This window comes from Hypanus sabinus, chromosome 22 (genome assembly GCF_030144855.1).
Source record: "Hypanus sabinus isolate sHypSab1 chromosome 22, sHypSab1.hap1, whole genome shotgun sequence".
Taxonomy (NCBI): domain Eukaryota; kingdom Metazoa; phylum Chordata; class Chondrichthyes; order Myliobatiformes; family Dasyatidae; genus Hypanus; species Hypanus sabinus.
The window spans coordinates 15,860,078-15,872,143 of NC_082727.1; the positions used below are offsets into that span (position 1 = coordinate 15,860,078).

Consider the following 12,066-nt stretch of genomic DNA (forward strand, 5'->3'; position numbering starts at 1 on the left):
TTCTCCAGGTGCTCCCGTTTCCTCCACAGTCTAAAGACGTCCTGGTTAGTAGGGTAATTGGCCATTGCAAATTGACCTCTGATTAGGCTTGGGTTCAATAGGTGTGTTGCTGGTCAGCACAGCTCATTGGGCCAAAAGGCTATATTCCATATTGTATTTATAAATTGAAAGTTCGAAGTAAATTTATTGTCAAAGTACTTGTATGTCACCATTTACAATGCTGAGGTTCATTTTCATGCAGGCATACACAGTAAGTCCAAGAGACACAATGGAATCAATGACAGAGCACACCCAAAATGAAGGACAAACAACCAGTGTGCAAAAGACAACAAACTGTGCAAATATAAAAATGAAAAAAAAACAATAAATATCGGAAACATGAGATGATGTGTCCTTGAAAGTGAGTCATCGGTTGTGGGAACAGTTTAGTGCTGGTGAAGTTATCCCCTAATGTTCAGGCATCTGATTCTTGAGGAGTAATAACTGTCCCTGAGGCACCTGTACCTTCTTCCTGATGGCAAAGGTTTGAAGAGAGCATGGGCTGGGTGGTGGGGTCCTCGTTGGTTCCCTGCGACAGTGTTCAATGTAGTTGTGCTCAGTGGTGGGAAGGGCTTTACCCGCCATGGACTGGCCATATTCACTACTTTTTGTACAATTTTCTGTTCAAGGGCATTGGTATTTCCATACCAAGCTGACAATATACTCTCCACCACACACCTATAGAAGTTGGTCAAAGTTTTAGATGTCATGTCAAATCTTCTAAGAAAGGTGATACACTCCCATGCTTTCTTTGTAGTTGCACTGACACGCTGGGCCCAGGACAGCTCCTCAGAAATGATAACACCGAGCAATTTCAAGCTGCTGACCCTCTCCACCTCCAGAGGATTGGTTCTGGTTTCCTCCTCCTGACGTCAATAATCAACTCCTCGGTCTTGCTGACATCGAGTGAGAGGTTGTTGGTGTGGCACCACTCAGCCAGATTTCCAGTCTCCCTCCTGTATGCTGATTTGTCACCACCTTTGATTTGGCCACTGACAGTGGTGTTGTCAGCAAATTTGGATATAGCATTTGAGCTGTGCTTAGCCACAATCACAAGTGTAAAGTGAGCAGAGCAGGGGGCTAAGCACACAGCCTTGTGAAGCACCTGTAATGATGGAGATTGTGGAGGAGATGTTGTTGCCAATCCAAACTGATTGGGTTCTGCAAGTGAGGAAGTCGAGGATCCAATTGCACAAGGAGGATTTGAGGCCTGATCAAGCTTATTGATTAGTTCTGAGGGGATGATGGTATTGAATGTTGAGCTGTAGTCTGTAAAGAGCATCTTGATGTATGCATCTTTGCTGTCCAGATGTCCCAGGGTTGAGTGGAGCCAATGAAGTAGCATTTGCTGTGGACCTGTTGTACCAGTAGGCAAATTGGAGTGGATCCAAGTTGCTTCTCAGGCAGGAGATGATATGCTTTATCAACAGCCTCTCGTGGCACTTCATCAGGTGGATATAAGAGCTACTGGATGCTAGTCATTGAGGCATATTACCACGATCCTCTTATGCACTGGTATAATTGAAGTCTGCTTGAAGTAGGTGGGTACCTCAGACTGCTGAAGCGAGAGGCTGAAGATCTCAGCAAACACTTCAGCCATTGATCAGCGCAGGCCTTTCATACTTGGCTAGGTATCCTATCTGGGCTGGATGTTTTCTGTGGGTTCACCCTCCTGAAGGATGCTCAGAGACTGAACTGACAGGGTCATCAGGGGCTGTGTTCTGACAGTCAAAGCAAGCATTGATGGATCATCTGGGACTAAGCCTTGTTGTTGCCTATGTTGCTCGGTTTCACTTTGTACGAGGTGATAGCATTCAAGCCCTGCCTAGGTCTGTCGAATAACGGATTGCCTCGGTCTTCAAGGACAGCAGCGAGGCTTGTCTAGGATGCAGAGCTTTGAAAAAGAGTAAAGAATGGATACAGCAGGAAACACTGACAGCCTTAGAAGAAAGCTGATAATTAAGAAGAAAGTGTTAGATACAAAGTCAACCCAAATTAAGGTGAATTTTCAACTAGTATACACTGAAGCGAACAAGAATGTGAAGAGACTTTCTAAGAAAGGATAAGAGAATCCACATGGAAGTCCTTGAGTGGAGGCCGGAGCAGCAGCCAATTGAAGTGACCAGGAAATGTATACAAGATTTCAAAATTGTTACAGTATGTGTAAAGTTCCAGGCCAGATCCAGTAGTCCTGTGAGAGAGAAGGATGGTCTGCTTTTGACAACTGAGAAAGAGCATTTCAGAGAATTACTGAATAGAGCACCACCAGATGAAAACCTGAGATACAAAAGGCAACAAAGGACTTCAACACAGACCCACCCAAGAAAGAAGAGATTGTTGCTGTGATTAAATCATTAAAGAACAGCAAAGCTCCAGGATGTGACAATTCGAATGGTGACCTGTTCAAGGCTGAACCAAAATTTGCAGCAGTTATCCTACAGCCACCGTTTACTATAATCTGGGACCGGGGACAAGTACCCAAGCACCAGATAAAGGGAGTTACTGTTAGGGTCCTTAAGAAAGGAGCGCTTAGTGATTGCAACAACTGGCGTGGCATCGCACTTTTGTCAGTGCCCAGCAAGATTCTCACCAGTCATCGTCCAGAGGATTAAAGATGCTGTCGATGTGCGCTTGAGGAAGGAGCAAGCTGGTTTCAGGAAGAACAGAAGCTGTGCTGACCAGATCTTCACGCTGTGTAACATCACAGAACAGAGAGCAGAGTGGCAGAGACAACTGTATGTGAATTTTGTAGACTTTAAAAATGCTTTGATAGCATCCACAGGGAGAGCCGCTGGTGAATTCTCAGATCATGTGAGATCCCCTCCAAAATTGTTCAGCGTATCCAGAGTTTCTGTGCTAATTTCACCTGCACAGTCGAGGACTGCAATTTGAACCTTGAAGTCAAAACAGGAGTCAGGCAAGGCTGTGTGATGTTGGCAATTTTGTTTAACCTTGTGATTGGCTGAGTTATGAGGCAGATAACAAAGGATAAGATGGTGAACTCCATTTTCTACTTTGGAAGACCTTATCTTTGCAGATGACCTCGCAGTTCTGTCACATACACAGCAGCCCATGCAGGAGAGAGCTCAGAGCCTGTGGACCTTTGGTGGACAGGTTGGACTCAGAGTCATCCAGAGGAAGACTAAGACCATGAATGTCAATGTACAGCCTCCTCCTCCTGTCAAGGCATAAGGCATCAACTTACCCAGCACTGGAAGATTCACCTACCTGGACAGCATCATTCCAGGTGGGACCCGGGATGACATCCAGTGCAGACTCAGTAAATCTAGAAATGTCTTCAGATCAATGAGCAACATATGGGGATCAGCCAAGTATAGCGTCCATGCCAAGGTGAAGCTGTACCAGAGTTGCATTCTGTCCACATTCTTGCACGGGTCAGAGAGCGAACCTTGTGAAGCTGTCATCATTCCACACCTTGAGCCTCTGGAAGATCCTCTGTATTTTCTAGCCAAGAAAGATCTCCAACCACACACTACTCCTTCAGTAACATCAAGAGGACATGGCCACAATCATCCTGAGGAAATGTTGGAGATGGGATGAGAAGAGAGGCCAACTCAATCATCAAGACAGCACTTCATTGGACCACTGAAAGGGGAGGCCAAAAACAACTCGGCAGAAATGAGGACCCTGAACCACACCTGGGGCACAACAGAGAAGATGGCCAAGGACAGACAGAGATGTAGGTCCTTCATTGCTGCCCTAAGTGTCAGAGGCATAATGGGCAGTCAGTAAGTAAGCAGAGCTATCGAACGTCCTGCAGTGATTCAAGTTTGGTCTGGAATTGCCACCACACATGAGGTGGCTTTCTAGAGATCATACCTGGGCTTTTTGTATCTTACTTGGCCGCCAGACCTGAATGCCACTGATCTGGCCCTCAGAAGATCGTGGGTCTCAAGCTTCATCCAGGACCTCTGGTTGGGGACTATTCTGAATGATTTTTTGGGAACGTAGAAACATAGACATAAAAACATAGACACACAGAAAAGCTACAGCACAATACAGGCCCTTCGACCCACAAAGCTGTGCCCAACCTGTCCTTACCTTGGAAATTACCGAGGCTTTACTCATAGCCTATTTCTCTGAGCTCCATGTAGCCATCCAGGAGTCTCTTAAAAGACCCTATTGTATCCACCTCCACCACTGTCGCCAGCAGCTCATTCCACACACTCACCACTCTCTGCGTAAAAAAACTCACCCCTGACATCTCCTCTGTACCTACTTCCAAGCATCTTAAAACTGTGCCCTCTCTTGCTAGCTATTTCAGCCCTGGGAAAAGCCTCTGACTATTCACACGATCAATGCCTCTCATCATCTGTACACCTCCATCAGGCCACCTCTCATCCTCCGTCGCTCCAAGGAAAAAAGGCCGAGTTTACTCAATCTATTCTCATAAGGCACGCTCCCCAATCCAGGCAACATCTTTGTAAATCTCATACTTTTCATGAGTAAGAACATACTCATCTAGGACTGTTCTTATAAGTTATGTGACAACCATTATGGTTTCAGTCAGATTCTCTGATGAGTCATTGAACATCTTACTGACTTTAAGCAATCGTGTAGCAACCCTCTGCCTCCTGCAACTACCGCTTTGTTGTCCTAATCCCTGGAGTCTTGCTCTTTAGCCCCTGTGTTATGTAAGTAGAAGGACAGCCAAATGATCAGATTTCTCAACATGTGGTCTGGGTGTGGAACCGTAGGCATTTGTTATTGTAGTACAGCCGTGGTTCGGTGTATTGGGACCCCTGGTGCTGCATGTTATATGCTGGTGATAATTAGGCATAGCTTCCTTTAAACAAGCTTGATTGAAGTTCCCAGCTATAATTTCAAATGCATCTGGTTTCTTGATTGGTGATGACAGCCTTCAATATCTTGAGTGCCTGATTAACGTCAGTCTTTGGTGGTATGTAAACTGCAGTTAAGATCAGGGAGAAGAACTCTCTTGGTAAGTAAACCGGTTAGCACTTAATAACCATAACCATATAACCATATAACAATCACAGCACGGAAACAGGCCATCTCGGCCCTCCTAGTCCGTGCCGAACTCTTAATCTCACCTAGTCCCACCTACCCGCACTCAGCCCATAACCCTCCACTCCTTTCCTGTCCATATACCTATCCAATTTTACCTTAAATTACACAACTGAACTGGCCTCTACTACTTCTACAGGAAGCTCATTCCACACAGCTATCACTCTCTGAGTAAAGAAATACCCCCTCGTGTTTCCCTTAAACTTCTGCCCCCTAACTCTCAAATCATGTCCTCTCGTTTGAATCTCCCCTACTCTCAATGGAAACAGCCTATTCACATCAACTCTATCTATCCCTCTCAAAATTTTAAATACCTCAATCAAATCCCCCCTCAACCTTCTACGCTCCAATGAATAGAGACCTAACTTGTTCAACCTTTCTCTGTAACTTAAGTGCTGAAACCCAGGTAACATCCTAGTAAATCGTCTCTGCACTCTCTCTAATTTATTGATATCTTTCCTATAATTCGGTGACCAGAACTGTACACAATATTCCAAATTTGGCCTTACCAATGCCTTGTACAATTTTAACATTACATCCCAACTTCTGTACTCAATGCTTTGATTTATAAAGGCCAGCATTCCAAAAGCCTTCTTCACCACCCTATCTACATGAGACTCCACCTTCAAGGAACTATTCACTGTTATTCCTAGATCTCTCTGTTCCACTGCATTCCTCAATGCCCTACCATTTACCCTGTATGTTCTATTTGGATTATTCCTGCCAAAATGTAGAACCTCACACTTCTCAGCATTAAACTCCATCTGCCAATGTTCAGCCCATTCTTCTAACTGGCATAAATCTCCCTGCAAGCTTTCAAAACCCACCTCATTATCCACAACACCTCCTACCTTAGTATCATCGGCATACTTACTAATCCAATTTACCACCCCATCATCCAGATCATTTATGTATATTACAAACAACATTGGGCCCAAAGCAGATCCCTGAGGCACCCCACTAGTCACTGGCCTCCATCCCGACAAAAAAAAAATCCAGCACTACTCTCTGGCATCTCCCATCTAGCCACTGTTGAATCCATTTTATTACTCCAGCATTAATACCTAATGACTGAACCTTCTTAACTAACCTTCCATGTGGAACTTTGTCAAAGGCCTTGCTGAAGTCCATATAGACTACATCCACTGCCTTACCCTCGTCAACATTCCTCGTAACTTCTTCAAAAAATTCAATAAGGTTTGTCAAACATGACCTTCCACGCACAGATCCATGCTGGCTACTCCTAATCAGATCCTGTCTCTCCAGATAATTATTAATACTATCTCTAAGAATACTTTCCATTAATTTACCCACCACTGATGTCAAACTGATAGGTCTATAATTGCTAGGCTTACTTCTAGAACCCTTTTTAAACAATGGAACCACATGAGCAATACGCCAATCCTCCAGCACAATCCCCGTTTCTAATGACATCTTAAAGATCTCCGTCAGAGCTCCTGCTATTTCTACAGAAATTTCCCTCAAGGTCCTGGGGAATATCCTGTCAGGACCCAGAGATTTAGCCACTTTTAAATTTCTTAAAAGCACCAGTACTTCCACCTCTTTAATTGTCATAGGTTCCATAACTTCCTTACTTGTTTCCCACACCTTACACAATTCAATATCCTTCTCCTTAGTGAATACCGAAGAGAAGAAATCGTTCAAAATCTCTCCCATCTCCCTCGGCTCCACACATAGCTGACCACTCTGATTCTCTAAGGGGCCAATTTTATCCCTCACTATCTTCTTGCTTTTAATATAACTGTAGAAACCTTTCGGATTTACTTTCACCTTACTTGCCAAACCAACCTCGTATCTTCTTTTAGCTTTTCTAATCTCTTTCTTAAGATTCTTTCTTAAGATTAATCGTTAGGTAGTCCAGGTCAGGGGAACAAGCGTATGGCAAAATTGCCATGACCGAGCACCAGAAAAAGTTAATCATGAAACACAGACACGTACCTTTTGCCTTCTCTGAATCAGCAGTTCAATCCATCCTGTGTATCGAGAAGTCTCTGGGTCTTACCAACACATCAGGCATGTTCAGAGTGAGCCATGTCTCTGTGAAATGTAGAACACAGCAATTCCTCATTTCCCTCCAATACAGCAATCTTGCTCACAGGTCCTCAGTCTTGTTCTCCAGTGTCTGTACATTTGCTAATATATTATTGGGTAGAGGAAGTTTCATTCCTTGGCATCTCAGTGTGACTGAGTCCATCTCTCCCTCTCTTCCGACCATGGCAATGTACCTCCGTCCACTTAAAGGTGCTGTACCTGTGTGCTCAAGAGTTAATTTGCCAAGTCCTTCAGAAGATCGTGAAATCACTAGTTCATTGGGACAGTTCAAAAATACATTGATTAAAGGGAAATTACAGGCTGTAGATTGCCACGATAGTAGTTCAGAAGAGATATGTTTAGAAGTTTTGAAAGCAGCCCGCAACACGTCGCCATAGTTCACTTGTGGCATCTTGCCAATAATTAGAACATTGCACAGGCTCACAGTGCTGTGCCAACTTATTAACCTACTGTAAGATTAAACTAACTTTCCCTCCTATATAGCCTTTCATTGTTTAACATCCATATGCCTATTCAAGAGTTTCTTAATTGGGTTTATTACTGTCACATGTATTAAGATGCAATGAAAAGCTTGTCCAGCATACTGATCATAGAGATGAAATCAATACACAGTGCATTGCGGTAGAACAAGGTAAAACATTAACAATGCAGAGATAACCGCAGAGGTAATGCGGTACAGGTAAATAATAAAGTGCAAGATCATAATGAGGTAGATTGTGAGGTCAGGAGTTTGTCTTATTGTACCATTTAATAGTTTTATTACAGTTGTGTAGACGCTCCTCATGAGTCTAATGGTCCATGCTTTCAGGTTTTTGTATCTTCTTCCCAGTGGGAGTGGAGAGAAGAGGGAATGTCCAGGGTCTTTGCTATACTGAGCTAGCAAGGCATGTAGACAGAGGCGAGTCTGGTTTCAGTGTCCATAACTTTCTGCAGTTTCTTGCATCCTCATCGTTCCAAGCTGCAGCACGTGGAGGGGTCTAGGTCTAGAGGACACAGTCTCACTATAGAAGTTTGGCCCTTTAGAACACAGATGAGAAAGAGATTCTTTAGGGCGGTGTATCTGTGGAATTCGTTGCCATGGGTGGCTGTCGAGCCCTAGACATTGGGTATATTTAAAGCGGAGGTTGATAAAACAAAAGAGCAGAAGAAATAGCAGCAGAATTCGGCCATTTGGCCCACCCAATCTGCTCCACCATTCCATTCATTATCCTTCTCAACCCCATTCTACTGCCTTCTCCCCATATCCTTGGATGCCCTGACTATACCCAATGACTTGGCTTCCAAGCAGTCTGTGGCAATGAATTCCACAGTTTCACTACCCCCTGGCTAAAGAAATTCCTCATCTTTGTTCTAAAGCAATGTCCTTGTATACTGTGTATGTGCCCTCTGGTCCTAGACTCTCCATCTATAGGAAACATCCTCTCCACATATACTCTATCTAGACCTCTCAATGTTTGATAGGTTTTAATGGGATCCCCCCTCATTCTTCTAAACTCCAACAAGCACAGGTCCAGAGCCTTCAAACACTCCTCATATATTAACCTTTTCATTCCTGGAAGCATTCTCGTGAGCCTCCTCTGAACCCTCTCTGATGCCAGCATGTCCTTTCTTACATAATGGGCCCAAAACTGCTTAGGATGCTCCAAGTGCATTCTGACTCATACAGCCTCAGTGTTACATCATTCACTGGGCTGTCCTGGTTGTTTCAAGAACCGAATGGTTGAAGGAAAGTGGAGTTTCTGAACCTGGTGGTGTGGGACTTCAGGCTTTTGCAACTGCTGCCCAATGGGAGCTGCCAGATGGCATGGCCTGGATTAGTATACAACCTCCTTGGACCCTCTCCATCGTCACCACATCTTTTCTTAGATAAGGGGCACAAAACTGCTCAAATACTCCCAAGTGCGGTCTGACCATCACCTGCATAAGTGGGTGCTGTCACATAGTGCTACTCACCTGGGCCACTCCAGTAGTCCCACCAGCCTGCCAGTCAGCCTCCTCTGGAGTGGACCCAGGGGCAACAAGTGGCCGACTAGCAATCACTCCTACCCGCCAGTGGAGGAGGAGGAGGGGCGATGTTCCTCCATGTACAGGAACTGGAGATTCCATGGGTAGGAAGATTCTGTGTCAGATCATTATCCTAGCGGTCTCCATCCCCACTCACATCAGGACACGGGGATGGGTTCTTGATTGGTTAGGGCGTCAAGGATAAAAGGCGAGTCAGGAGAATGGGGTTGGGAGGGATAATGAATCAGATATGATGGAATAATGAAGTAGACTCGATGGGCCAAATGGCTGAATTCTGCTTCTATGCCTTCTGATCTTATGTTGGCCTTTATTCCTTGAGGATTTGGGAAAAGAGATGCCTTACTGCAGTTGTATAGGGCCTTAGTGGTAGCACACTTGAACTAATGCACACCTGTGTACAATCTTGATCCCTCCTTATGAACTATTCCTGGAAATATTTTTTATTATGAATAAGGTGGGTATTTTTTTTGCGTTTTTTTGAATAAAAAGGAAAACGCAGTGTATAATGTAGCTCTGTGCAGGAAGACAAGCAAGAACCACGAGGAGGTAGATTGGGGTGACCGAGGATTTATCTTTAGCGCACAAGAGGTCTGTTTGAGGGTCCTAAAGAGTAGGAGAGATGCTGCCCTGGAGAAATGCATAGCTTTCTGGATGTTCAGGGATTCGAGGGGTTTGGGGATAGAGCAGGAACATATCACTGAGTGGTGGATCAGACGCGAGAGGCCGAGGGACCTACTCCTATCTCATACATCCTGGTGACAACCTGAATCAGAGTCGGGCTGATTACTGACATACAACATGCTGTCAGTTTGGTCTACTTTTGTGGCAGTGGTACCATAAAGTGCAATAAATATATATAAGTAGTGCAGAAAGAGAGCAAATATAGTGAGGCAGTGTTCATAGGTCATTGACTGTTCGGAGATCAGATTCACCGCCGTATGTCGTGAAATTTGCTGACTTAGCAGCAGCAGAAATCTGACGGCGGTGGGGGGGAGGAAGCTTCTCCTACAGTGTGTCGTGTGTGTCTCCAGGCTCCTGTACCCCCTCCCTGATGGTAGTAACGAGAATAGAGCAGGTGACGGACCTTAATAATGGATGCCGCCTTTTTGAGGCACTACCTTCTGAAGGTGTCCTCGACAGTGAGGGCGGGAACGGGGTGTCGCGTCCATGATGGAGCTTGCTGAGTGTACACCCTTTTCAGCTTTTTCCGATTCTGAGCACCGCACCATCCATCCCAGATGGCGATCCAGGCTGATCCGCCCAGACAGATCTCAGCAGTGAGATATGCTGCCCAGAACCGTAGCTCACACGTTAGTGGGCAGAAGAGATGGGAAGTGTGTGTGTGTGTGTGTGTGTGTGTGTGTGTGTGTGTGTGTGTGGCGGGGGGGGTGGTGGGTGTTGCTGTGGTGAGGATCTAGAGGAGGAAAAATAAATACAGCAAATCACAGCCTCACACCAATAACACCAGCCAAAGATGCCCTGTGTCTGCTGTGCTGGAGAGAGGAAATGGTGAAGAAGCATGGATGGGAACTAATTAACTATCTAAACCATAATCTCTGCCCTGTAATGTTTACTGAGCTTGAGTGACCGGTAGGATGAGCAGTGTCCAGCAGTCAGAGATAGAGGCAGTGTAATCCCCCCTCCCTTCAAAGCACTGCTGGAGAACATCTCTAAATTGGCTCTTCTGACTGAGAAGGGTTTCTTGTCCATTCTAAGCTCTGTCATTTCAATCTTTCTTTCCCCCGATTCAGCCCCGCCTGCAGAGCCAGGAACTTCATACCATCTTCCTAGGAGGAGCTGAGCTTGGCCTGCAAGGACAGCTCCACTATTCAGCCATAGAGAGAGGAGAGTCCTCTCCCAATTTGTTAATTCAGCAACCCATACCTTGAACATTTCAAAACACAGTGGTCAAGACCACACTGCTTGTCTGCCTCTCTCCGGAGTGCTTGGACCGTATTATGGGCATTTATCTGTTCTTCTACCCTGTATTTTTCCCTTTATCTCTAGCAGAACCAGTTCATGAATCACTTTTCCTTCTGCTTGCTGTGGTATTCTCTTCTCCTAATGTCCATCCCCTGTGGCTCTCCTTCTGCTGCCTGTGTTTGATGTGTGTGTCCTCCCTCTCTCTCATTCTTTCTTTCTCTTTCTCATTCATTCTTTCTCTCTCCCTCTTTTTTCTATCTTCCTCACTCTCTTTCTCATCCTCACTCTCTTTCTCCCCTTTTTACCCCACTTTCTCTCTCACCCTTCCTTCTCCTCTCCCTCCCTCTTCCTTTCCCCCTCCCCTCCTCTCACCCTCTTTCCCTCCCCTCCTTCTCACCCTCTTCCCCTCCTCTCCTTCTCCCCTCTCCATCCTCCCCTCCCCTCCCTCACACACAACTTACCTCTTTTCAATCTATAATTACTCTGTAACTCTTGCCCTCACCCCTGCTCTGCCTCTTGACAAACGCCACCTTCACTCGAGTCACAAACTGAAGTCTTTGTGAGGATAAACCAGAACCTGCAGCCCAGGAACAGACCCGTCGGCTCACAACGTTGGGCTGGACTGATTAAAGTAGCAATTAAATACCTAACGAAACTGATCCCTCCTGCCTACAGCGTGCCCGTATTCCCCCTCTCTCGGCACCACGTTGTGTTCTGGTTCTGTTTCCTCAGCTCCATGATACATCTTTTCAGAGACGCTCCCTCGCACAGTTGGCACTGACCTGCGGTATGTAGAATGGTTTAATCCGCGGCAAGTGGGGGGTCCTCTAATTCAGTGACAAACTGGCGGATTATTTACCAGGCCAGAGCTTTCATTAGCTCCCTGGAGCGGAGTCACCTGACAACCTGCTGGGAACCCTGCCACTAGATCGTATCCTAATTAGAGACCTCCTCCCT

The 12,066-nt window shown here is 45.5% G+C and overlaps 1 protein-coding gene and 1 long non-coding RNA gene across 4 annotated transcripts in view; one reads left to right on the forward strand and one right to left on the reverse strand.

Moving 5' to 3' along the window:
• Positions 1 to 12,066, forward strand: part of LOC132379362 (slit homolog 1 protein-like) — a 308,706-nt gene that overhangs the window by 205,080 nt on the left and 91,560 nt on the right. The window lies entirely within an intron of this gene.
• LOC132379366 (uncharacterized) lies at positions 83 to 11,930 on the reverse strand. Its single transcript, XR_009507402.1, has 3 exons — positions 11,756 to 11,930; positions 7,048 to 7,146; positions 83 to 4,969 (listed from the first exon to the last, which is right to left on the reverse strand). It is a non-coding gene; the product is annotated as an uncharacterized LOC132379366 (long non-coding RNA).